At 48.4% G+C, this 25,029-nt stretch overlaps 1 long non-coding RNA gene across 1 annotated transcript; it reads left to right on the top strand.

Annotated features, from left to right (window-relative positions):
- The first annotated feature begins 2,826 nt into the window (after positions 1-2,826).
- Positions 2,827-18,487, top strand: LOC145509920 (uncharacterized). Its single transcript, XR_014056554.1, has 2 exons — positions 2,827-2,953; positions 18,243-18,487. It is a non-coding gene; the product is annotated as an uncharacterized LOC145509920 (long non-coding RNA).
- The last annotated feature ends 6,542 nt before the right edge of the window (positions 18,488-25,029 follow it).

Genomic DNA, 25,029 nt, shown 5'->3' with positions numbered 1-25,029 from the left:
ATGTAGGTTTCTGTTGAAGCATCTTACCAGCAGAGACCATGGCTGGTACCAATGTCCTGAGGCAGGACCATGCCTGGTGTCTTGAAGGAACAGCCAGGAGGCCCACGTGTCTGGAGCTGAGTAAGCAAGGAGAGGAGGAGCTGAGGGCAGGGAGGGGAAGGGGGCAGGTCCTGCAGGTGGAGCTTGTGGGCCCCGGGGGAGGATTGCGCTTTTACCCCCAGGAAGGTGGGAGCCGTGGAGGGCTGTGGGCAGAGGAGGGGCGGAGCCTGACTCTGGTGCTCACAAGCGCCCTCTGGCTGCTGTGTGGGGAACAGCTGGGGATCTACAGTGAAAAACAAAGCTCAATTGTTAACTTCTGCCAGTCCTGGCGGAGAAGGCAATGGCAACCCACTCCAGTGGGTTCTTGCCTGGAGAATCCCGGGGATGGCGGAGCCTGGTGGGCTGCCGTCTATGGGGTCGCACAGAGTCGGACGTGACTGACGCGACTTAGCAGCAGCAGCAGCAGCCAGTCCTGGGCCCCAAGCTGTGAGCAGGAGGCCTCTTTGCTCTTTAGAAGAAAAATCAGGGGACTTCCCTGAGGCTTCCTAGGTGGCTCAGTGGTAAAGAATCCATCTGTCAATGTAGGAGACGCAGGTTCAATCCCTGGGTCTGGAACGATCCCCTGGAGTACGAAATGGCAACCAGCTCTGGTATTCTTGCCTCAAAAATTCCATGAACAGAGGAGCCTGGTGGGCTATAGTCCATGGGGTGTCCCAAAGAATCTCACACGACTGAGCAGGGAACTAAGATCCTTCATGTCATGATGTGTGGCCAAAATAAATAAATTTTTTTTAAAAAAAGGAAAATTAGTGTATGTACGAAGGTATTAAAGCACTCTTACTGAAACTTTCTGTGATGATAGAAATGGTCTGTATCTGTCATATCTGATGTGGGAACCACTAGGGGTGTGGCTTCTGAGCAGCTAAGGTGTGCACTGAGATGTGTTCAGTGCAACTGTGGGACTACATTTTAATTATTTAAATTTACTTTAAAATTGTGGTAAAATACACATAACATAAAATTTACCATTTTAGCCACTTTTAAGTGCAAGGTTCAGTGGCATTAAGGACATTTACATTATCATGTGACCATCCCTGTCATCCATCTCTTGGACTTCATCAACTTCCCAGACTGAAACCCTGTCCCCACGAAACACTGAAACTCCACCCCTCTCCCAGCCTCTGGCCCCACCACGTATTTCCTGTCTCTATGGATCTGGCTCCTCTAGGTCCTCACCCTAGTGGAATTGTCACTGGCTTATTTCTCTGAGCATATGTCCTCAAGGTTCATCCATGTTTTAGCAGGTGTCAGAATCTTTTTTTTTTTTTTCTTTTCTAATTTTTACAATGTTGTGTTAGTTTTTGCCATACATCACCTCGAATCAGGCATAATTATACATATATCCCCTCTCTCTTGAGCCTCCCTCCCCTCTCCCCATCCCACCCTTCTAGGTCATCACTGAATGCCAGACTGGGCTCCCTGTGTTATACAGCAACTTCTCGTCAGCTATCCGTCTTACACATGAGAGTGTATATATGTTGGTGCTACTTTCTCCATTTACTCTTTTTAAGGTTGAATAACAGTCCATTGTACGGATGGACCACATGTTGTGTATCCATTCATTTGCTGATGGACACTGGGCCTGTACCCTAATGCTGCCGTCAACATGGATGTACAAGTATCTCTTTGATACCATGATTTCCATCAAATTTTACTTTATTTTGATTAATTTAAATTTAAATAGCCACGGGTAACTAGTGGCTACTGTTTTAGACCAATGTGGCTCTAAAAGGATTCCAGGCTCTAAAAGGATTTCAAAACGACTTTAAGAGAATGAATTTTCTCTCTCTTCAGTGTCATTCAATACCCTGTCTGAGCCAACAAATGATGATTTATAATCCACCCACACTTATTACGATCCCACACTACAACCTCTTGTGCAAAGTGGGACACAGCCCAACAGCTCTGGAAATAACAGAAGAACCCATGCCCAGGATGAAGTCTCCTAGGCCTACTGCCTTCTCTGCCCCAGGGGCAGGTGGCCTGGACCCCACAGTTCTAGGGATGGTGGGTGTTATGTCCTTAGCCACCCTTTCTGGCTGTTGCTACCCAGTCAGCTCTGCCTGCAAGAGCCTCAGTGCAGCCACAGCCACACCCCACCCTATGACCCTAAACCTCATTAGAGTGGTACTCACAGAGGCTGGATGGTAAATATGGAGTTCCCTGTATGTTACATGATATGCAGAAGAGCCCTGCAGGAAATGCCTAAGTGACAATGTATCAGTCAGCTATTGCTATGTAACAAAGTACCCACAAACATAGCAGCTTCAAAGAACATAACTACTATCTCACAGTTCCTCTGAGTCAGGAACCCAGGCATGACTTAGCTGCAATTTTGGTGTCCCTGGATCAATAGTTCACCAGAGGCTCAGCTGGGGGAAGGATCAGCTTCTAAGTTCCTGCAGTTGTTGGCAGAACTCATTTCCTCCTGGCTGTAAGCTTGAGGTCCCTGACTCCTTGCTGACTGTCAGCTGGATGTCACTCTCTGCTTTTAGAGGCCACCCACAGTTCCTTGCCACATGATCTCCTCATAGACTATACTCAAAATGTCTGTTTGCCAGTAAGAGAAAAAAAGAATGGCAAGTCTGCTAGCAGGAAAAAAAGTCTTAAATAAGAAGCATAATCACCGAAGTGACATCCTGTCACCTCTGCCAGACTCTATCACTTAGAAACAGGTCACAATACCTACCCACACACAAAGGGAGGGGGCCACACAAAGGCATGGGCATTAGGAGGCAGAAACCATGAGAACCAGCTTAGGGTCTGTCTGCCATGGGAAGCAAGAGAAGCTGCAATGACTCTGGGCCCTGAGGGGTTTCTGGGAGAGAAAGAAGGAAAGGAGAAGGAGCTGAAGGTAAGAGAAGATTGTGAATTGGGAGAAAAACATTACATTCCACACACATTTTTGGTGTCCCTTTTTTGCCCAGTCTTGTATGCAGAAAATACACAGCCTTGAGATCTCTTAGAGCAGTACCAATGCTCCCAGCTTGGTGTCATATCTGCTGTGAAGGGTGAGAGGGATGCATAGGACCCTGGGGGAGCCCAGAGAAGGTCCCTGATCCATGATGGGAGGGTCACCAAAGGTTTCCTTGAGGAGGCAGCCTCAGTGCTAGCCCCCAAGGATGAGACAGAGGCAATGGGTGAGTTGGGGGAGTGTATTGCAACCCACTCCAGTGTTCTTGCCTGGAGAATCCCAGGGATGGCAGAGCCTGGTGGGCTGCCATCTATGGGGTCGCACAGAGTCGGACATGACTGAAGCAACTTAGCAGTAGCAGCAGCAGCATTCTGGGAGGAGAGACTAGCAAGAAGAAAGGCCTGGAAGCCTGAAAGAGAGCAGAGTAGCATGGTCATGGAAAGAGGTGGATGAATGAGCCATCATTTTGCCTCTAAGGGAGGTAATGCCAAACCCATTGTATAGTTAGGGAGACTGAGGCTCAGAGAGGTGAAATTGCTTTCTCTAGGTCACAAAACTGGGAAGAGGAGCAGTCTCATTTGTCAAATGGATATTCGAGGTCCTTTTTTGCTCTCACACCCCATCTCTGAGATCCCCTTTATAACTTCCAGATTAAAAACAATAACAATAGTACTAGCATTTGTTGAGCACTTTCCTATGTGCTAAATACTACTGTAAATGTTCTATATACGTCAAGAGTCAGCCTGCGGTCAAATGATGACCCAACACCTGTTTTTCAGTTTTTTAAATGTTTGGGGAAAAAAATAAAAGGATAATATTTTGAGACACACGAAAATGACATGAAATTCAAATTTCAGTGTCTATAAAGGTTTATCGGCACACAGCCACTCCATTCATTTACAAGTCATCTATGGTTGCTTTGAATAACAATGGCAGAGTGGATTATATGGCCGACAAAGCTGAAAACATTGATCTGACCCTTTACAGTAAAAGTTCCTGCTGTTCATGTATTAACTCCTGGTAACAGCCCTATGAGCTAGATGCTATTGCCTTCCTTGTTTATACATATAGGAAAACTAAGGCACACAGGGCTAAAGGGTTTGCCTAAGGTCACAGTGGATGAGTGGCCAAGCAGGGATTTGAACCCAGTCTGTTAGATTCCCTGTACAGTGCTCTCAGCTCTGCACCAAACCTAGCCATGCCCTCTAACTCAGCTCTTGACACTTGGGGATTGGAAGTATCTGGTTCTAGCTCTTTCTGTCCCCAGTCTGGGGATGGGGTGGCAATCAGCAAGCACCCAGGGCAAGCTTCCTGATTCTACCCACCAGTTGGGACTATCCAATGCGTGCTAAGTCACCCCAATCATGTCCGCCTGTTTGCAACCCCATGGACTGTAGCCCACCAGGCTCCTCTGTCCATAGAATTCTCTAGGCAAGAATATTGGAGTGAGTTTCCATGGCTTCCTCCAGGGGATCTCCCTGACTATCCAGAAAGACAGCCAATTCAGAGCAAATCAATTAAACAAACTCCATGCTGGCTGCTGCCCTGTTTTTCTGACCTCAGCCAAAAGGCTCACATTCTGGCCCCGGCTGACCTGGGCAAAGCTCAGAAGGAGCTGCAGGATCAGGAATCCTTACACAGAACTCTGACCTGGTCCCCTGGGGGCTGTGATATGGTATTGTGTAATCCGATCCCCCTCCCAGGAAGGTAGGGAAAGGGGACTGCATGAACAAACATGGGGAAAGGATACCCGGTGAAAGGAGAGTCTGTTCTGTAGATGATGAGCTTCTCAGTGTGACTGGGAGTGTGAGGGGAGCAGAGGGAAAAGAAGGCTATAATTTGCTCATTTGACCTGTCAATCAAGTGATGAAGGTTGCTGTTTCTTTGTCGCATGCTATTTGAGAGATCTGACACCTGAAAAAGGAGTGTCATATTGCAGGCTCTTCCTGCTGGGCTGAAACCTGAAACAATATGAAGTTAGACATCTTGCTGTAGACTTCTTGTCAGGCCCTCTATGCAGAGCCTGAGAACAGAGCAATGCAAAGAAAGCAGAACAGAGGCAGAAATAAGCTGCTGGATTCAGCCACACCTGAAGCTCATATCCACCTCGTCTTTCCACTTATGACCTGGGCATTTATTTATGTATATGGCTTATGCATCGTAACTAATAATGCTCTCATCTTATATTACCTGATCTTCACCTTCTGGATGATGGAAGATTAGATTATTATTCAGCAAATTCCAACTGATCCCCAAATTCTGCAGGAGAAATATACTTTCCTGACCCACTGATAGTGTGTTGAATCTGAGCTGAGGAACTAAGAAGGACTGCATGCTTCAGCATGCCCTCTTGTGCTATTGCATTTAGCCATGACACAAGTATGTTGTGCTGTGTTGTGCCTGACTCTGTGGCTCCTTGGACTATAGCCTGCCAGGCTCCCTCTGTCCATGGACTTCCCAGGCAAGGATATTGCAACGGGTTGCCATTTCCTACTCCAGGGAAATATGTCTTGAGTAGTCATTAATCCAAAGAAGATAAACACATGGACCAGATCTGGATACAGTTCACAGGTTAGTACTGAGCCCAGCTGACCTACAGAAATGCAAATAAGAAATAAATGCTTGCTGCTGTATGTCAAAGAAATTCTGCGGAAATTTGTCACACAGCAACAGCTGACTATTACACGAGCACATGATAGGATTGCACTTCCTGGCTTCTATGGTTGTTGGATAGGGTGGGGCTATATGACAAGTTCTGGCATACAGACCTGTGACCTGTGTCACTTTCAGGCCAGAGCATTTATTGCTAGTAAGGGACCCTCTAGAGTTCTCTTTCTGACACAGAGGCTCCCTCTTCAGTGAGACACTAAATGTGGTTGGTACTCTTCCAAGTGTGTTGTAACCACGTGATACAGAGCCAACCACAGAAGACTTGGACGCTTCCACGGCACCGACGATGCGATGTGAGTGGCAGTGTTTCTCGGCTCATGCTGATGTCTTCGGAAAGCACTATCTTTCATTTCTTCCCTCCATAGCTTTCTTCACCTTCAAACACCCCCTGCCGTGTACTTATTGAATCCCATGGACTCTGAGATGCCATAAAGAGAAAACCCACCCTTGTTTTATATCCCACTAAGGATGAAAACAGCCCTGCCGATGAAATCACGGCACGGGGGGTGGGAGAAGACATATCCCGATTTCAGAGATGTGAAAAGCAGGGAAGTTGAGCATGTTAGACTCAGTGAAATGTGATGAGTTCACTGTTTCATAACTGTCTCTTCTGCTAGACCCAGGAGGCAGGAAGTTGTTAGTAATGGACATGGTTGAGCTTCTGGTGCTTAAAACAGGGCTTGGTACCCAGAAGGTGCTCAATAAATATTGGTTGAGTGGACAAATGAGTGGATGACCTGGTTGATATGATGCTGAGGAGTTTTCAAGCATGCTCTAGTTTTATCCTCATCATGAAGCAATCTCTGCATTTTATGGAGAAGAAACCAAGGCCCATAAAGGGCTGATGACTTGTCTAAGTCACGTGGTGAGATTCACCTTCTGGCCCCGAGGCCAGACTCCCGCCCCTGCCCGCTGATTCCCCATCAGAGCATCCAGGCCAGCCCAGGGCCAACATCACCCCAACATCTTTCCCCAGAACCTGTTTTGTTAAAACCTAATCATGCCTGCCCGACGAAAAGTCGACATCGAAATTACTGCCGAGCCCTTGACTCGGGGTAATTAAGAGCGTTTTGGGACGCCTTGCTTGATTAAAAGCAGATCATCCGTTCAGAATGAAAATTCAGAAGGCAAATTGCTTTTGTTGCTGCCACGATGCTATTTTAAACCCACGCGGCTTGCGAGCTAATAACGGCCCGTCACTCGTCACTCGGGCTGTCGGCCTGTGCTGGACCCATTTGCATGGTTCTTGACGGCTGTTTACTGTCATCAGCCACTGCACACCCTCACCGATCCTGGCACCCAAGCCTGGAGGGACCGTGTCTGAGCATCAGACCTAGCGGGATCTGGGCTACCCTTGACGTCACCCCCAAACCTGCCCCCCAGTCAGGGGCACCCCTAGATTTGCCTGGTCCCCCACCCCGCCCCCATCCACACTGGCCACCACAAGCCTAACCCTCTCCTGCCTGGATCCCAGCTTCTGCTCCTCCCTGGCTCCCTACCTCCCATCCCAAGTCTTCCCATCCACACCCCCCACAAAGGGCTCCTAAAATCTGATCCAGCTCCTCACTCTCCATCTTCACCCCACTAGCCTCCCCAGACTCTTCCAATCTCAGCTCAAAAGTCACCTTGAACTTCAGGCTGCCAGCTCAGGGACCTTCTCTGGCTCTTTCAGCCGCCTGCACACCCCCATCAGAGTGCTCATCACCCAAGTGGTAACTGTCCGGTCACGTGTCCATTGCCTTGTCTGGACTGTGAGCTCTGGGAGGACAGACTGAGGTCTATGTTGGTCACCACTGTGTCCCCAGCACTCAGGTCAGGCCACTGAGGTTGTTGTTGTTCAGTCACTAAGGTGTGTCCAGCTCTTTGCGACCCCATGGACTGAGGCACTGCAGGCTTCCCTGTCCTTCACTATCTTCCGGAGTTTGCTCAAATTCATGTCCACTGAGTCAGTGATGCTATCTAACCGTCTCATGCTCTGTTGCCCCCTTCTTCTCTTGCCCTCAATCTTTCCCAGCATCAGTGTTTTTTCCAGTGAGTCGGCTCTTCACATCAGGTGGCCAAAGTATTGGAGCTTCAGCTTCAGCATCAGTCTTTTCAATGAATATTCAGGGTTGATTTCTTTTAGGATTCACTGGTTTGATCTCCTTGCGGTCCAAGGGACTCTCAAGAGTCTCCTCCAGCACCACAGTTTGAAAGTACAATTCAAAGGGCACTAAGGAGGGGGAGGTAAATACTGAAGGGATGAATGGGACAAGAAGTGCTAGGTACCCCACGGATCTCAAGACATCAGGCCCTCAAACAGCCCCCCATCTCTGCTCTGAAGCTCACCATCTAGCGGCCTGGAGCCTTCACTCCTGTTGCTTTGACCCCTCTTTCCCCAACCAGGGACGTGAGCCCACAATCAGAGCCTAGCTAGAAGTCGACGCCTTCCCAATTATTTCTCTGTCAAAAGAAGGGCCAGCCCCATAGCCTGACTCCCTCCCCAATGGACAAAGGGTCCAGGTCACAGCAGATGGGAATTCCATCAACCCCCAAGGTAAGGCAGGGGTGTAAGCTCCCCCTCTTCAGAGGCTGATGTCAGAGGTGGGGAGAGGGAGAGTGCAGTTCCAACCAAGGAGTGAGAGCTCCAGTGAGAAGGCCCTCTTGCAGTCTCACCTTGGGTCAGGGGGCAAGCAGTCTCACGAGTCACTTTGTGACCAGCTACGGGGAGCGTCATAATTACAACTTGACAATACTGCCATAAGATTCAGAGGACCAGCGGACAACATCTGTTAACGTTTTGAAACCATGGGCATGTGCTCTGGGAAAGTCACTTCTAAGAATGAATAAGGGAAAGAAAACAGGGACTTCCCTGGTGGTCCAGTGGTTAGGACTCAGCACTTCCATCACAGGGGGCATGCGTTTGATCTCTGGTCCTGGAACTAAGATCCTACAAGCCGTACGTGTCCAGAAAAATAATAATAATAGTGATAGAAAGCTGAGGTTTTCATCTGGGGGCAATCCTGTCCCCCAGGGCATTTATCTGGAGACATCTGGGGGGTGTCACAAGTAAGGGTGCTCTTGGCATTGAGTGGGTGGGGGCCAGGGACCAGCCCAGAGACCCCTCTGCTGTCCCCCTGGTGTCCCCGCAGCTCCCGGGGCAGCTGAGTCCCATGGGTTGGGTCCCTTGAGGATGCAGGAGGCCGTGGCTGAAGCTTAACTTCCCTATTGTGGCCGCTGAAAGGGGAGCAGGTGTTGGCAGCTTTGCTGAGGAGGCCCCTCTCTGCCACATTTGTGCCTCAAGCTGGTCGAATCCTTGCTCGAACTGGCTGAATTCAACTCGCTGAATTCCACAGTCCGCCTTCGCCAGCCACGTTCTTCGCCTGAAAATCCCTCATTCTGCCCGCCCAGCCGGCCCGGAATGCAGCCGTCTTTGTTCATCTTTTCTTGGCCTCCTCTGCCGTTAATCGCTTCCTCCCCGAGCTGCTGCGACAGGGGGGAGAAGGGAGGGCGAGAATAAATAAGTATAAAGGGAAAAAAATAAAAGAGATTCGCCTGATGTTCAGCGGAGGTTTGCATTGAAGGAGATTCTCTCGCCTGGCACTTTGAGATATTGACAAAGACAGGCGGGGCCCTGGGCAGTGCACATTGGGCCCAGGCGCTGCATTGAGATATTCACAAAAACAAATTCATCGGGACTGTCTTTGTGATGGTCTGACTACCAGACGTTCATTAGCTCGTGCCAGGGTGACCGCCTTCAAGGCTCCCTCATCAGGCCCAGAGATGAAAGGAAGGCTGGGGGGTCGTGGGGTGGGGTGGTATGAACCCAAAGTTGAAGCAAGGAGTGGGACACAGAGACCACCTGGGAGCAGAGACCACCTCTCTCTCTTTGACTTGCTGTGTGACCTCGAGGAATCCGCTTGCTGTCTCTGGGCCTTGTCAGTAATTGGACTTTTATGGTCCCTCTGGGGAGAGATGTAGGATCTCAGAGTTACTCAGAGGACACAAGAAGCTTGCCAAAGATGATGCCAGCTGTTTGGAGGTGAGCTCCTGATATAGGGCTCCTCATCAGAAGAAGGAAGAGAGGAAAGGTCCCAGAGACTGTTCAGGGCGTCTAGATGGAGGACGAAAGCCATCATTCCAACATCAACCTGGGGCTGATCTCCAGAGGGCCTCGGGAGACTTGCCTCCCCTCTCTGGCCCTTTTTGATAATAATAATCCATCTTAGGTACGTGGACTAATTCAGTTATTCAGACCAAAATGTTGGCTGAGCTCCTTCTATGTGCTGGTCTGTGCACAGAGTGCTGGGGATACTGCAGTGACCAAGGCAGATGCATCCAGCCCTCCTGGGGCTCACAGATGGTCATATGGCCAGGCAGCTGCAGTCCCAGGGTGATGAGGACTTTGACTGAGGACACAGAAGTGTTGTCAGATATACCCTGAGTAACCTGAGTAATCGGAGACCACTTCCTGGAGCGGGAGGTGTCTGTCCTGCCGGGTCTTCTGAAGTGGTGGCCAGACTTAAAGCCCTCACTAGCTTCATTGCAGGATGTGTGGCCAAGCCTGGCCGAGGTTGTTTCTCTCTGAGGCTCTCCACTACCCAGTGTGACGGGCGATCATTTCTCAGATGAGAAAACGGAGGCTGCTCAGTGGCAAGCATGGCCGAGTCAAGATCACATGGTGAGTGAGGCAGGGTTGGGATCAGAGATCAGAAGACCAACACCCACTGCCCTTCTATACACACACCTTTTACACTGAGACTTTTCGGAATAAAGCAAGCCTTCAGCGATGTTTCCACGGGAAAGGGCTTGTATCTGTGCAAAGGCTGTTTGGAGTTGCCTGATGTATGAGTCTCCTTGACTGCTGTAACCAATGACCATGAACTTCGTGTGACACCTAGTAAAGCCCCACAGATTTATTATCTGACAGTCCTGGAAGTCAGAAGTCCTACGTGTATCTTGTTGGGCTAAAACCAAGGTGTGGGCAGGGCCAATTCCTTCTGGAGGCCCCATGGGAGAATCCGTTTCCTGCCTTTTCCATTTTCTAGAGGCACCCGCAGTTTTTGGCTTGTGGCCGCTTCCTCCATCTTCAAAGTGCTTCACTCCAGCCTCTGCTTCCTTTGTCCCGTCTCCTGGCTCTGACCCTGACCCTCTGCCTCCCTCCTCTAAGGACCTTTAGGAGGGCGCTGGACCACTTAGATAATTCAGACTCATCCTCTACCTCAGGGTCCTTACCTTAATCCCCTCTGCAGAGTCCCTTTTGCCACCCAAGGGGTCAGTGCCACAGGTTTTGGAAATTAGAAGGTTGGCTTCCCTGGTGGTTCAGTGGCTAAGACTCTGAGGTCCCAACGCCGGGGGCCCAGGTTCAATCTGTGGTCAGGAAACTAGATCCCACATGCTGCAACTAAGAGTTTGCATGCTGCAGCTAAAGATCCCACAGGCCACAATGAAGACCCAAGATCCTGAGTGCCACAACTAAGACCCAGCACAGCCCAATGTATATTTTAAAAATAGAAATTAGGAGGGAGATGTGTCTGGGGGACTGTGATTCCGCCTGTCATGCACACCCTGCAGGGGTCACAGCCCAGAGGGGTCAGAATGGAGGATCTGAGCAAAGTCTTGGCATTGGGGGCCTCAGTTTTCCCATCTGTCAATTGGGGATCATTCACAGACCTTGACTCTGAGGGTGGTCGGAAAGTTTGGTTCAAGCATTTAACACTAAATATGGGCTTCCCTGGTGGCTCAGTAGTAAAGAATCTGCCTGCCAATGCAGAAGACATGGGTTCAATCCCTGGGTCAGGAAGATCCCCTGAAGAAGGAAATGGTAACCCACTCCAGCATTCTTACCTGGAGAATGCCATGGACAAAGGAGCCTGGTGGGCTACAGTCCATGGGGTCGCAAAGAGTCAGACACAACTGAGCAACTAAACAATTCAGCAGCAGCCGAGACTGAGCGTGACCACTGGACCCACGGGCATGATACTGGATGTTAAACATGGAGGAAAACTAGCAAAATGCTGATGGGATGGAGCACAGTGGGGCAAGGGAAAGCTTCTCTGAGGAGGGGCCCTGTGAGCCAAGAGCCATACAGAAAAATAGGGAAAGAGTATTTCAGGACGTAGAAACAGCAAGTGCAAAGGCCCTGAAGCAGGTGGGTACTTCGAGTCCTTGAGAATCAAAGAGGAGACAGGAGAGACTGGAGTGGGTTTCCTGGAAGATGTCGGGCTACAAACTGGGTACAGACCAGGAGTCCAGGACTTCCCTGGTGGCTCAGTGCTGAAGCATCTGCCTGCCAATGCAAGAGACTCGGGTTCAATCCCTGATGCTGAAAGATCCCACATGCCTCAGAGCAACTATGCCCATGTGTCACAACTACTAAGCCTGTGCCCTAGAGCCCGGGAACCACAACTATTGAAGCCCACATACCCTAGATCCTGTGCTCCACAACAAGAGAAGCCACCACAATGAGAAGCCCACAGAACACAACAAAGAGTAGCTTCCTGCTCGCTGCAACTAGAGAAAAGTCTGCACAGCAATCGAAGAGCCAGTACAGCCAAAAATCAATATATACAATTATTTTTTAAAAAATATCAGGAGTCTGACCAGCCTAAAGGGAGGGAATGGAGGTCAAAGGCAACTGATGGATAGAATACCACAGCCTGCCTGCATTCGACTCCCAGCTCTGCCAGTCTCGTGCTATGTGACCTTGGGCAAGTCACCTTCCCTTTCTGGGCCTCGTCTCCCCATCTGTCAAACAGGGATAATGGTAATGGCAACAGCACAGACATGTCTGAGGATGAATGTATCAGTGACATGCTCTGGGCTTGGAGCACACAGAGGTCAAAGTCTCACTGACTTCGAGGAAAAGCTCACCCCTTGAAGATCCTACAGCCACTTTTGTCCCAGCCTCGGGTTTTATGTTCTTTGAGGACACATGTCCATGTCCCTAGGCAGAGAGTCTTGCTCTTGTCAGGAAATGGCCATCACCAGAGCTTGACTGTGCTCCCCTCCCACTCCCTCCCCAGGATCCACTCACATGGGGGTTCTGGGGGAGGGGGTGCAGAAGCCCTAATGAGGGGGTAGAATTAACCACAGTGCCATTTGTGGGAGGCACCTTGGTTGTTGCAAACGATGTAATAACAGGAAAAATTGTAGTCCTTCCCAGGGAACAAGAGGGAGCCAATTCGCATCAAGATTTTGTTTCTTATTTTAAGAAAAAGTACAGAGGGACTTCCCTGGTGGTCCAGTGGTTAAGACTCAGTGCTCCCAATGCAGGGGACCTGGGTTCCATCCCTGGTCAGGCAATTAGATAATGGCTACCCACTCCAGTATTCTTGGGGCTTCCCTGGTGATTCAGACAGTGAAGAATCCACCTGCAATGCAGGAGACCAGGATTTGATCCCTGGGTCAGGAAGATCCCGTGCAGAAGGAAATGGCAACCCACTCCGGTATTCTTGCCTGGGAAATCCCATGGATGGAGGAGCCTGGCGGGCTACAGTCCATGGGATCGCAAACAGTCTGACACGACTGAGCAACTAACACACACAGCTGCAACTAAGACGAGGTGCAGCCAAATAAAAACATACATATATAATATTTTTTTTAAAAAGGAAAGAGTGCACAATATAATCCCATTGTTCTTGGGCCTTGGTCCCGGGTTTGAGCCAGAAACTTCGTTTTAAGGAATAATGTCTCTTTGGGCAGGGTCTTCAAACCCCTACCCCCAACCCTGCAAGTCTCATAGGTTTTCTCTCTTTAAGGCACTTCCCACATCTTGTGTTCTGCCGTCATGCGTGGGTCATCCTTCTAGTTTCACCTCTGGGTCTGCCTTGTGCACAGAAGGGACACAGAAATGCTGGTTCAGTGGAACTGAGTTGCTGTGAGGGGGCATGCAGAGGTGGCAGGTGGGGAATCTGACTCCGTGCTGTCCTTCAGGTATTTCTTCCTTCAGGAAATATTTAGCCCACCTGTGCTGGGTGCTGGGAACAAAGAGGAGGGCAAAACAGATTTTTTTTAAGTTTGTCCTTGTGGAAGTATTTGGGCAAGCTGAAAAATAGAAACAGAGTGATGGGAGTTATCTGGGAGGTGCACAGGGCAATGGGACGTGACCCAGTGCGGGGAGGCATCATGGAAGACTTCCTGGAGGAGGTAACACTGAGCAAAGACCTGAAGGATGAGATGGGAGGAGTGAAAAGAAGGGATGTTGGGTGTAGCAAAAGCCTTGGGGTGGGCAGGAAATGTGACTTCTTCGAGCAATTGGAGGGTGCATGAGGGATTCGGGGGACCAGGGAGGAGGTGGAAGTGGGTGGTGAGTGGTGGGTGGTGAGGGCTACAGTCAAAGCACAGTCATGGGGCAGAAAGGAAAGGACAGAGCAGAGAGAGGCTTTGGAGGAGAGAAGAGGCAAGACCTAGGGACTCACAGGCTGTGGTAGGAGGGAAAGTGAGGCAACACAAGGCTGACACCTGGGTCTCCACCTTGGGGATGCAGGCACCGTGGGATGAGCTCAGAGATGAGAAAGCAAGAGGAAAGATGGGTTTGCAGGGAAGATGCTGAGGCTAGACTGGCCAGAGGAGGGAGGCACTGGGAGAGGTCCAGGGAAGCTCAGGGTAGAAGGCAGTCTGGCAGGGGGGTGGGTCTAGACCTGAGTCTGAACGGCTGGCATCAGTGGAGTGCTGCTATTCCCCTTGCCAAGAAAGGGCCTGATGTGTCAGAAGAATATTCTATCCCTCCTGAGTTATTTGTTACCGTCACACGCACAACCTCCTATGAAAAGAAGACCAGTGAGTCTCTCTGGGAAAACAAGATCATTTTTAGCTCCTACATGGCCCTGGCCAGACCCTGGTAACTCCTTCTTGACAAGACCTCCATGCTGAGCCCCAGGATGGCACCCCTCCCATCTTCTAAGGATCACCTGGCTGCACCCCCACGCTGTTCCACCCTTGTCCTGGCTTCCACCCCACACATTGAGAGCTCCAGCCAGAGCTACCCCGTTTCCCTCCCAGCCCCACAGCTGTCTCCACCACTTCCCACCTGCTAGGACCGGGGTGGGGGGTCTGGGAGAGAAACCGCATACCTTTGGTGCCCCCCCTGAGTTTTGGACACCCAGAGGGAGAACAGTCATGATCACATCCAGTAGATATGCAAGAAGAACAACAGTGATTGTCACTGTGTCTGGATTCCAGCCCCTGTGAGCCTTATAGATGTCCCTGGGCCTTCCTTTATTCATTCAACAAACACCAGCCTGGTGCCCCCTTTAACACAGGCTGTGCCCTAACTCCAGGACGAGATGCTAGATCCTGCCCCATTCTGAGCCACAGTTTCCACGTCCATCTCCAGAGGAGGCTGGGCTCTCCCTAGTCCTGATGCTGGATTCTAAACCCAACCCTAAAGTCCCACTACAGAGCCTGGTTTTACTGACCCACGCTGGTTGGGTCAGATCCATAGAGCAGGGTTTCTGCCCTACCTTCACTCCTCAGAGCCCACAGGACTGGAAGTGTCCCGGGGCCCAGGGCAGCGAGTGAGTGGGCTAGGGTTAAGGCCCTAGCAGTGGATGGGCCTCAAACCGCTCTGCTCTTGGAGGCCCTGCCGGGCGCTCCATCTTCTGCCCAGCGGGGGCTGCATTAGCCGCTCAAAACCCATTCGGGGAAATTAGAGCAGAGGCCTCTGTGACAATCACGGGTCATTCTCGTCTCCGGCTACCAGGCTCTCCTGCAGCGATGATAGCCCAGCAGCAGGTCTGGGAGGGGGGACACAGAGGGATTGGGGGGTCCCAGCCGGCCGGCTCCAGCACAAGGCCTTTTCTAAGCCAGCCAGGGAAAGAAGAGTGCAAATCCTGTGAGTTTTAAGGGAGTCGCTTCTCTGCTCCAGCACCTTCAATGGCTCCCAGCTGTCAAAGACTTCAGTCCAAATAGTCCAACCCAATAAATAACAGCAACTCTCAGCAGCACCAGGGGAGCAGCCCACTCAGCCATTTCACCCTATTTCTGCCCACAGGGTTTGTGGGTTCCCTTAAAGTCCTCTAGTCTCAGGGGCTGAAGAGGCAAAGTGGGGTCAGGTTTGCAGTTTATTCAGAAGTAGGGTGAACTTCATCGACTCAGTGGACATGAGTTTGAGCAAACTCTGGGAGATAGTGAAGAAGAGGGAAACCTAGTGGGCTGCAGTCTATGGGATTGCAAAGAGTCAGACATGACTAAGCGACTGAATAACAAGAATGGGTGGGCTTCAGGAATCGTTTGATCTAGTACCTGAACTGGTCATCAAGAATCAAAGTTTACTCTGTCTTCTCACATCTAGTCCCAACATCTTCCACAGACTCCTCAAGCTTTTCCACCCCCCAGGTTTTTGCTCACACCTGCTTGGCCTGCTTCACCCCTCCCCAAACCAATCTTCCACCCATTCCTTGGCCAAAATGTCATGCCCACAGACAGCACAATAGTGCAGTCCCTGGAAAGGGTGGTCAGGAAGTCAGCTGCTATCCAAGCCAAGACTTCTTTGCCCTTCTCAAGGCCTCAGTTTCCCACCTGGAATATGAGAGCCTTGAATCCAAGAATCCTTAAAATCTCTTTGAGCTCTGAGGTTCAGTGAGTCTGGGGCCCCCAGAGGAGGTAGGAGGTAATCACCAGGGATTAGTCCTCTCAGTGACTATTTGGGTCATGATAATAACAGCCAAATTAGTACATGCTTCCTATGAGTAAGGACCACACTAGGTCCTTTGGTCTGTGAGGAGGTGAGGTTTTAATCCTCACCTCCTATATGAAGTAGGTGCTAGTGTTAGCTCCACTTTACAGATGAGAAAACTGAGGCCCAGAGAGATCAACCTCTTGCTGAAGGTCACATAGCTGGCAGGTGATAGAGCCAAGACTTGACACCTATGGATCTCATGCCAGATTCTACAACCTCAGCCCCCATACTACAGCACCTCTGGATATCCTGGCCAAAAGTTCTAGGTTCAGATCTTCAATTCAGGCAACCAGGAGGTGGGTAGAAAGTGGCCTTTTCTTTCATGAATCATCTCCAGGTTTGTAATAGAGTCAGGGTGGTCAGTGGAGTCAGTTTACCTCCTAGGAAGTCCCTCTTTCCACCTTGGTGGCAGATAAACTTCCCTCTCTTTCTGAACCTATGGAAACTCAAGTTCAGAAGAGAAGTAATTCTTCTAAGGTCTCCCAGCCAGACAGTGCTGTGGTGTCTTACATCAGGCAAGATGTGCTGGTTATGTGGTTACAGCAACCCCATGGAGCCAGCCTCCAAGGTGTCCCTTGGTCCTTCTGGAGTCTCTCACACCCTGAATCAGGGCTGACTCATGTGGTTAATGGGACTTCTGAGTCCAAACCATAAAAGACTCTCCAACTTCCTCTTTGCTCTCTCTGGGATCACTCACTATGGGAGAAGCCAACCACCATGTTGTGAGGAGGCTCAAGTAGGGCCATGGAGAGGAACTGCGTCCTCCCACCAATGGCCACAAGAGGGAGCCAGCTTGGAAGTGGCTCCTCTAGCCCCGGTTGAGCCTTCAGATGATGCAGCCCCAGCTGACAACTAGACTGCAATCTTGTGAAACATTCTGAAGAAAAAAAAAATTGGCTAAGCTGTCCCCAGATTCCTGATCCACAAAACCACAAGCAGTAATTATTAGTTTTGAGGCACTAAATTTTCAAGGAATATACACAACCATAGCAACCAGAAAAAATCCCAAAATTGTAGTGGCTGTAAAACAACTAGGGCTTATTTATCACTCACACTATATGCCCAACACAGGTTGGCAAGGAGCCTCTGTGTCTACTGTATGCAGGCATCAAGGCAGGTGGGTGGAGAAAGGTGGTCTTGAAGAGAGAAGATATGCAGAACTGCACAGTTGCTTTTTTTCTTTTTTGGCCATGCCATGCAGCATGTGGGATCTTAGTTGCCTGACTAGAGAACAAACTCATGCTTCCTGCATTGGGAGCTTGGAGTCTTAACCATTGAGCCACTAGGGAAGTCTTCTGCACACTTGCTTTTTAAAAGGATCCCACCTGAGTTTCCCTGGTGGTCCAGTGGTTAAGACTCCTACTTCCAATGTAGGAAACGTGGGTTCAACCTCTATTCAGGGAACTAAGATGCTACATGCCACTCGGCAAAAATTAAATAAATAAAAGGGATTTCACCTGAAAGTTATGCACAAGTCTGTTCACATTTTCTCAGCCAAAGCAATTCATGGTGCCATGACTCACTTCAAAAGTCGTGCATGTTAGTTAGGTTGCTAGGGCTACCATAATGAAGTACTACCAAATGAGTGACTCAAACAAGAGAAATTTACTATCTCATGGTTCTGGAGGCCAGAAGTTTGGGATCAAGGTCCTGCAGGGCCGTGCTCCCTCTGAAGGCTATACGGAAAAGTCTGTTCCAGGCCTCCCTCCTAGCTTTCAGTGGTTTCTTTGCTTGTGGCAGCTGAACCCCAGTCTTCATGTGGCATTTTCCCCGTGTGTGTGTCTCTGTGTCTAAATGTCTCCTTTTCATAAGGACATCATTTATATTGGATTAAGAACCCACCCTACTCCAGGATGACCTCATGTTAATTAATTACATCTGCAATGACCTTATTTCCAGATAAAATCACCTTCCGTGGTTCCAGGGGGTTAGGACTTCAACATGTGAATTTGAGGGCACGGAATCCAATCAGTAACAGCAGAGAAGTGCAGTCGCATCATGTCCCAAGAAGGAGAACTGAAGTCCTGCAAACAGCCTTAGTAACCACAACACACCCATTTACTGAGCACCAACTGTGTGCTAAATCCTTCGCCAGTCTCCCCACATATGCTCCCTTATCCATCTCTCAAACAACCCTGTCAAATGGAAATTCCCGTCTCATTTTATGGTTGTGGAAACTAGGCTCAGAGATCCCAAGACACTTAACCTAACGTCACACAGCAAGCCAGAGACACCACCAGAGAGAAGTCTGTTCCACCAGCTCACCACCCCTCTTCCCACAGAGTTTGTGGGCTTCCTGAATTTCCTCCAGCCTCACCAGTCTGCCAGGTAAAGTGGGGCCATGCTTGGATTTAATGTGGAAGTAGAGTGGACTTCAGGGAGGGTTTGATCCAGTATTATAACAGATAAACAAGCATCCAGATTTATTCTCTCTTTCTTCTGCCATATCCATCCTAAATCTGTTTCTCTTGGGGTTAAAGGGAAGCTGCTGACAGTGACACCTGGGATGGGGTAAGGGGAAAGGAAGAGAGGATAGATTCATGAACTAGGTTGCATTTGAAGCTACCCTGCTCTACTTATTTTCAACATACTAATCATCTATGCCCAATATTAATTTACTGGGCTCATTGTTTTATGTCTCTTTCTCCCCTCACTGGACAGTCAGTTCATAAGGACAGTTTGACTGTTTGGCTCTGTATTAAATCCTAAGGGCCCAAAACAGTGCCCAGCACTTAACAGGTACTCAGTAAATTTCCAGTGAATGAATTAAAAATGCAGGATCATGCTTAAACAAATCACACGTGCCTCTTGGGACTGAAAGCTGAGTTAACCTCCCTGGAGGCATGGAGCATATGACCAGACAAAACTGGGGTTCTGTTAAGTAGCATTCAAAGGGCTGGGTGTATATTTCCCTGACTTCTTTTATGCAAGGCTGCTGGGTCCCTTTCCTAAAGATCCACGTCTTGACAGGTAGCTCTCTCTACACAGCCCTCTGCAAGGTCATCCCCTTACTCCCTCAGATCTCAGGGTTGTGGGGGCTCCCCACTGTTAACAGCCGGGATGCTGCACCAGGTTAAGGTTAGGAATTTCCCTTAAACTCATCATATCTCCAAAAATAGTACCTTTATTCAACTTACCAGAAATTACCCAAATTTGGGATGGCCAGCTATGTCCTGCTGGGACCCTATATCTCTCCATTTTTCTCCTTGCTGTCAGTAAGGAGGTTCCTCCAAAAACTAAACATAGAGTTCCCATATGATCCAGCAATCCCACTCCTGGACATACATCTGGACAAAACTCTAATTAGAAAATGTACATGCACCTCAATGTTCACAGTAGCACAATAGCCAAGACATGGAAGCAACCTAAATATCCATTGACAGATATATGGATAAAGAAGATGTGATATACACCAGTCAGAATGGCTGCTATCCAAAAGTCTACAAGCAATAAATGCTGGAGAGGGTGTGGAAAAAAGGGAACCCTCTTACACTGTTGGTGGGAATGCAAACTAGTACAGCCACTATGGAGAACAGTGTGGAGATTCCTTAAAAAACTGGGAATAGAACTGCCATATGACCCAGCAATCCCACTGCTGGGCATATACACCGAGGAAACCAGAATTGAAAGAGACGCGTGTACCCCAATGTTCATCGCAGCACTGTTTACAATAGCCAGGACATGGAAGCAACCTAGATGTCCATCAGCAGACGAATGGATAAGGAAGCTGTGGTGCATATACACAATGGAATATTACTCAGCCATTAAAAAAAAAATACATTTGAATCGGTTCTACTGAGATGGATGAAACTGGAGCCCATTATACAGAGTGAAGTAAGCCAGAAAGAAAAACAACAATACAGTATACTAATGCATATATATGGAATTTGAAAGATGGTAACGATAACCCTATATGCGAGACAGAATAAGAGACACAGATGCATAGAACAATTTTATGGACTCTGAGGGAGAAGGTGAGGGTGGGACGTTCTGGGAGAATAGCATTGAAACATGTATATTATCATATGTGAAACAGAACACCATTCCATGTTTGATGCATGAGACAAGGGCTCAGGGCCGGGGCAATGGGATGACCCAGAGGGATGGGATGGGGAGGGAGGTGGGTGGGGGGTCCAGGAAGGGGAACACATGTAAACCCATGGCTGATTCATGTCAATGTATGGCAAAAACTATTACAATATTGTAAAGTAATTAGCCCCCAACTAAAATAAATAAATTTATATAAAAAAAAAAAGAAGATGTGATATATAAGGGGCTTCCCAGGTGGCACTAATAGTAAAGAACCCACCTACCAGTGCAGGAGACATAGAGACGTGGTTTAATCCCTGGGTTGGGAAGATCCTCTGAAAGAAGGTATGGCAACCCACTCTAGTATTCTTGCCTGAAAAATTCCATGACAGAGGAGCCTGGTGGGCTACAGTCCATGCAGTTGCAAAGAGTTGGACATGACTGAAGCAACTTAGTGTGTGTGCGTGCACGCGTGTGTACACACACACACACACACACACACACACACACGATGGAATACTACTCAGCCATAAAAAAGAATGAAATAATACCATTTGCAGCAACACAGATGGACCTACAGATTACCATACTAAAGTAAGTCAGAAAGAGAAAGTCAGAAAGGAAGTCAGAAAGAGAAAGACAAAGATCGTATGGTATCATTTATATGTGGAATCTAAAATATGACCCAAATGAACTTATGTATGAAACAGAGACTCACAGATATAGAGAACAGACTTGTGGTTGCCAAGGAGGAGGGGGTGGGGGAGGATGGAGGAGGAGTTTGGGGTTAGCAGATGCAAACTATTATATAAAGAATGGATAAACAACAAGGTCCTACTGTATTCTGTGATAAACCACAATGGAAAAGAATTTTAAAAGTTAAAAATCATTTTTGAGATGGGTGATATCAGCCCCATTTTATAAATTTGAAGATTGAGGACCTGAGGGGGGAATTGTCAGGCTTTCATATGTGGTCTCATCCTTTTCTTGTCTGTCTGACTTCTAGTCTTTTCAGTAAATCCTGTCCTGTCTGCCTTCAAAACCCTTCAGAATATCTCTTCCTCTCTCCTCCTCTATCTTCACCTGGAAGACATCATCATCACCTGCCTGGACCACCTGATCACTTCCCCCTCCACACCCCCAGTCTGTCCTTCCTGCAGCAGCCATTAGAGGGCGCCTGCTCCAATGTCACCTCCTTGCTGAAGCCCCCTGCGGTTAATCTTAAGTGTCAATTACACTGGGCCACAGCGGGTGCCCAGATCTTTGGTTAAATGTTATTTCCGGGTGTGTCTGTGAGGATGTTTTCGGAAGAGAGAAGCATTTGAATCGGCAGACTGAGCATAGCACATGGCCCTCCCCATGGAAGGCCTGAACAGAACAAAAAGATAGAAGCAGGGAGAACTCACTCTCTGCCTGACCACCACAGGAGATGGATATCTGTCTTCTCCTGCCCTCAGACTGGGTCTCCAGCTGGTGGATGGCCCATTACAGGACTTCTTGTTTCTATAATCACATGAACCAAATCCTTATAGTAATAAATCTCTTCCTAGATGTGTGATGTGTGTGTGTGCATGTATATATATACATACACACACACACACACACACACACATATACAGGACTTCTTGTTTCTATAATCACATGAACCAAATCCTTATAGTAATAAATCTCTTCTTAGATGTGTGATGTGTGTGTGCATGTATATATATACATATATATACATACATACACACATACACACACACACACACACACACACACACACACATATATGTATCTCCTATTGGTTCTGTTTCTCTGGAGAAACCAGCCTCTGAACCTGCCTTGTTCTTCCTTTATTTACTCACCAAATCTTCCTCTTCCCCAGCTAGAAATTTTTTTTTCCACACATGGGATCTTAGTTCCCTGACCAGGGATTGAATTTGCTCCCCCTTGCATCAGAAGTGCAGAGTCTTAACCACTGGCCTGCCAGGGGAGTACCCCCCCCAACTAGAATTTAAATCTCCATCTTGGTGGCTGGATCCTCAATACCTACAACAGTGCTTGGCATACAGTAAGTGCTCAATATACGCTGGCTGGATTGAGTCACTGCCTCCAGGATCTCTACAGCCCTGCCGGGAGGCAGGTGAGGAACCGAGAGACCCATGTGATGGTGGGAGAAATTAAACAGAGCCACTTTTCCCTGGACTATTGTGCCATCAGCCACAGACCCGGAACTTGAACCAGGGTCTCTCTGTTACCACAGCAAGCCTGGTTCCTCCAAGCTTTGGAACAACAGGGACACAGGGCTCAGAAGTGAAGAGGGGGAGGGGGAGGGGTCCTCCATGTTGCCCTCCATGTATTAATCCAAAGCAGGGTTTCTCTGCCTTGGTACTGCTGACTTTTGAATCTGGGTTGTTCTCTGTGGGGGGACCATCCTGGACACTGTGGGGATGTGGAGCAGCCTCCCTGGGCCCCCACCCACTCAATGCCAGGAGCATCCCCCAGTGTGACAAGTCCCAATGTCCCCAGACACCACCCAGTGTTCCCTGGAGGTGGGGCAGGATCATCCCTGCCTGGAACCACTGCCTTACAGAACTGGCTCCTTGCCCACCTGCCCTCCTCCCCCACTGCTATATATATGTTCCCGCAGCGCTCACAGGCTGGGTGGGAGACCACGCATCCCAGGATGAGCTCTGCCTGGCAGGCGGGAGGCTTCACCCAGCCTGCCCAGTCTCATCCAGACCCAGGGAAATTGGATTAACTCGCAGAAGCTCGCCAAGACGATCCGTCATGCCATCTGAAGGACAGCGTATTGATCTCTAGGTTGCAAAAAAATTAAATGATATCCCTTTTTGTTATTTAAAACGCTGCTTAAGCAATTCTGTAATGGAACGGCCCGGCCCAGGTCCAGGAACTCCCTGGCCAGCCTCTCCAGATTGGGTGGAGGACGGGAGAATGTGAACGCCGTCCTGTCTTCCCCAGGGTAATTGATGACCCTTGGAGAACAGCTCCATTTTGCCGGCAACTTGCACGGCTTTGATTTATTAAAGACATAACAATTATGAAAATAGCTGATTTATAATCAACTCGCCCAGGGTCCTAATTGATTTCTGGGGCAAAATTTAGAATTGGAGGGACTGACACCTCAAGTTGAGGGCCACCAGCCTCGGGGATGGACTGTGATGGGGGACTGGCAGGGCCAAGAGGAAGATAGGACAGGAAGACAGTGGCCTGAGCTGGACTGCACTGTCATCTTGTGAAGTTTGGGGCTTCTGCTCAGCTTTGCCCGAGATAGTCAAGACCCGATGGACACCACCATTTTCAAATGGCTGAAGTGGTCCCTGGCCCCAGCAGAGGGATGTGTGCCATATTGCCCATAAATCTCTCAGCCTGTCCTGTGTTTGGAGAGCCTGGCACCGTGTCTGTAAATGAATCTGCCCCAGAGTGTCCAGAACCTTCTCTTCCTCTAGACCCCTGTGCTAAGACTACCAAATTTGGCCAGGAAAACAACGGGAGACCCAGTGAAATCTGAGTGTCAAACGAACAGCAGGTGAATTTTAGCATAAGCATACCCCATTCCATATTTAGGACATACGTATACTAGAGAGTTGTTCCTGATTCATCTGAAATTCAAACTTAACTAGGTGTTTTGTGTTTTATCTGACAAGCCTGCTGTGACATTCAAGACCCCAGTTCTCAAGATTCCTACAGGTTCGAAAAGATACGCACCCCAATCAATGTTCATCGCAGCACTATTCACAACAGTCAAGGCATGGAAGCAACCTAAATGTCAATCAACAGATGAATGGATAAAGAAGATGTGGTCTATATATAAAATGGAATATTATTCAGCCATAAAATGAAATAATGCCATTTGTGGCAGCATGGATGGACCTAGAGATTATCATACTAAGTGAAGTAAACTAGACAAATACCATAGCATATCACTTATATGTGGAATCTAAAAAAAAAAAAAAATGATAAAAGACGTCCCTGGTGACCCAGTGGTTAAGAATCTGCCTGCCAATGCAGGCAACACGGGTTCAGTCCCTGATCTGGGAAGATTCCACATGTTGCAGGGCAACTAAGCCTGTGCTCCACAACTACTGAGCCTTCACTCTACAGCCCGTGCTCTGCAACAAGAGAAGCTACTGCAATGAGAAGGCCTCATTTACTCATCGCAACAGTGAGTAAAGCCTGCTCACCACAATGAAGACCAAAAATAAATAAATAAATAAATAAATAATTTTTTAATGAGATAAAGGAACTTCTTTATAAAACAAAAATAGACTCACAGACATAGAAAACAAACTTATGGTTACCAAAGGGAAGGGGTGGGGGAGGAATAAATTAGGAGTATGAGATTAGCTGATATACACATATCACTATACATAAAATAGGAAAACAACAAGGTCTTCTTGTATAGCACCACAAACTATATTCAATATCAATACATATCAATGTATTTATTATCAATATAATAAATTATAATGAAAAAGAATACATATGTATAACTGAATCACTTTGTTGTACACCAGAAACTAACACAACATTGTAAATCAACTAAGCTTCAATTGAAAAAAAAAATATCTCCCCCCAGGGGCCTATTCACCTAACGGGGAGATTGAGGCAAGAGGATATTTAATATCTGCCCAAGATCGCATGGTGTCTGACT

Source organism: Giraffa tippelskirchi, chromosome 6, assembly GCF_054371585.1.
Source record: "Giraffa tippelskirchi isolate mGirTip1 chromosome 6, T2T-mGirTip1v1.2.pri, whole genome shotgun sequence".
In the NCBI taxonomy this organism is placed as follows: domain Eukaryota; kingdom Metazoa; phylum Chordata; class Mammalia; order Artiodactyla; family Giraffidae; genus Giraffa; species Giraffa tippelskirchi.
Note: the sequence above shows the minus strand (reverse complement) of the source record. Positions and strands in the feature narration are given on the sequence as shown.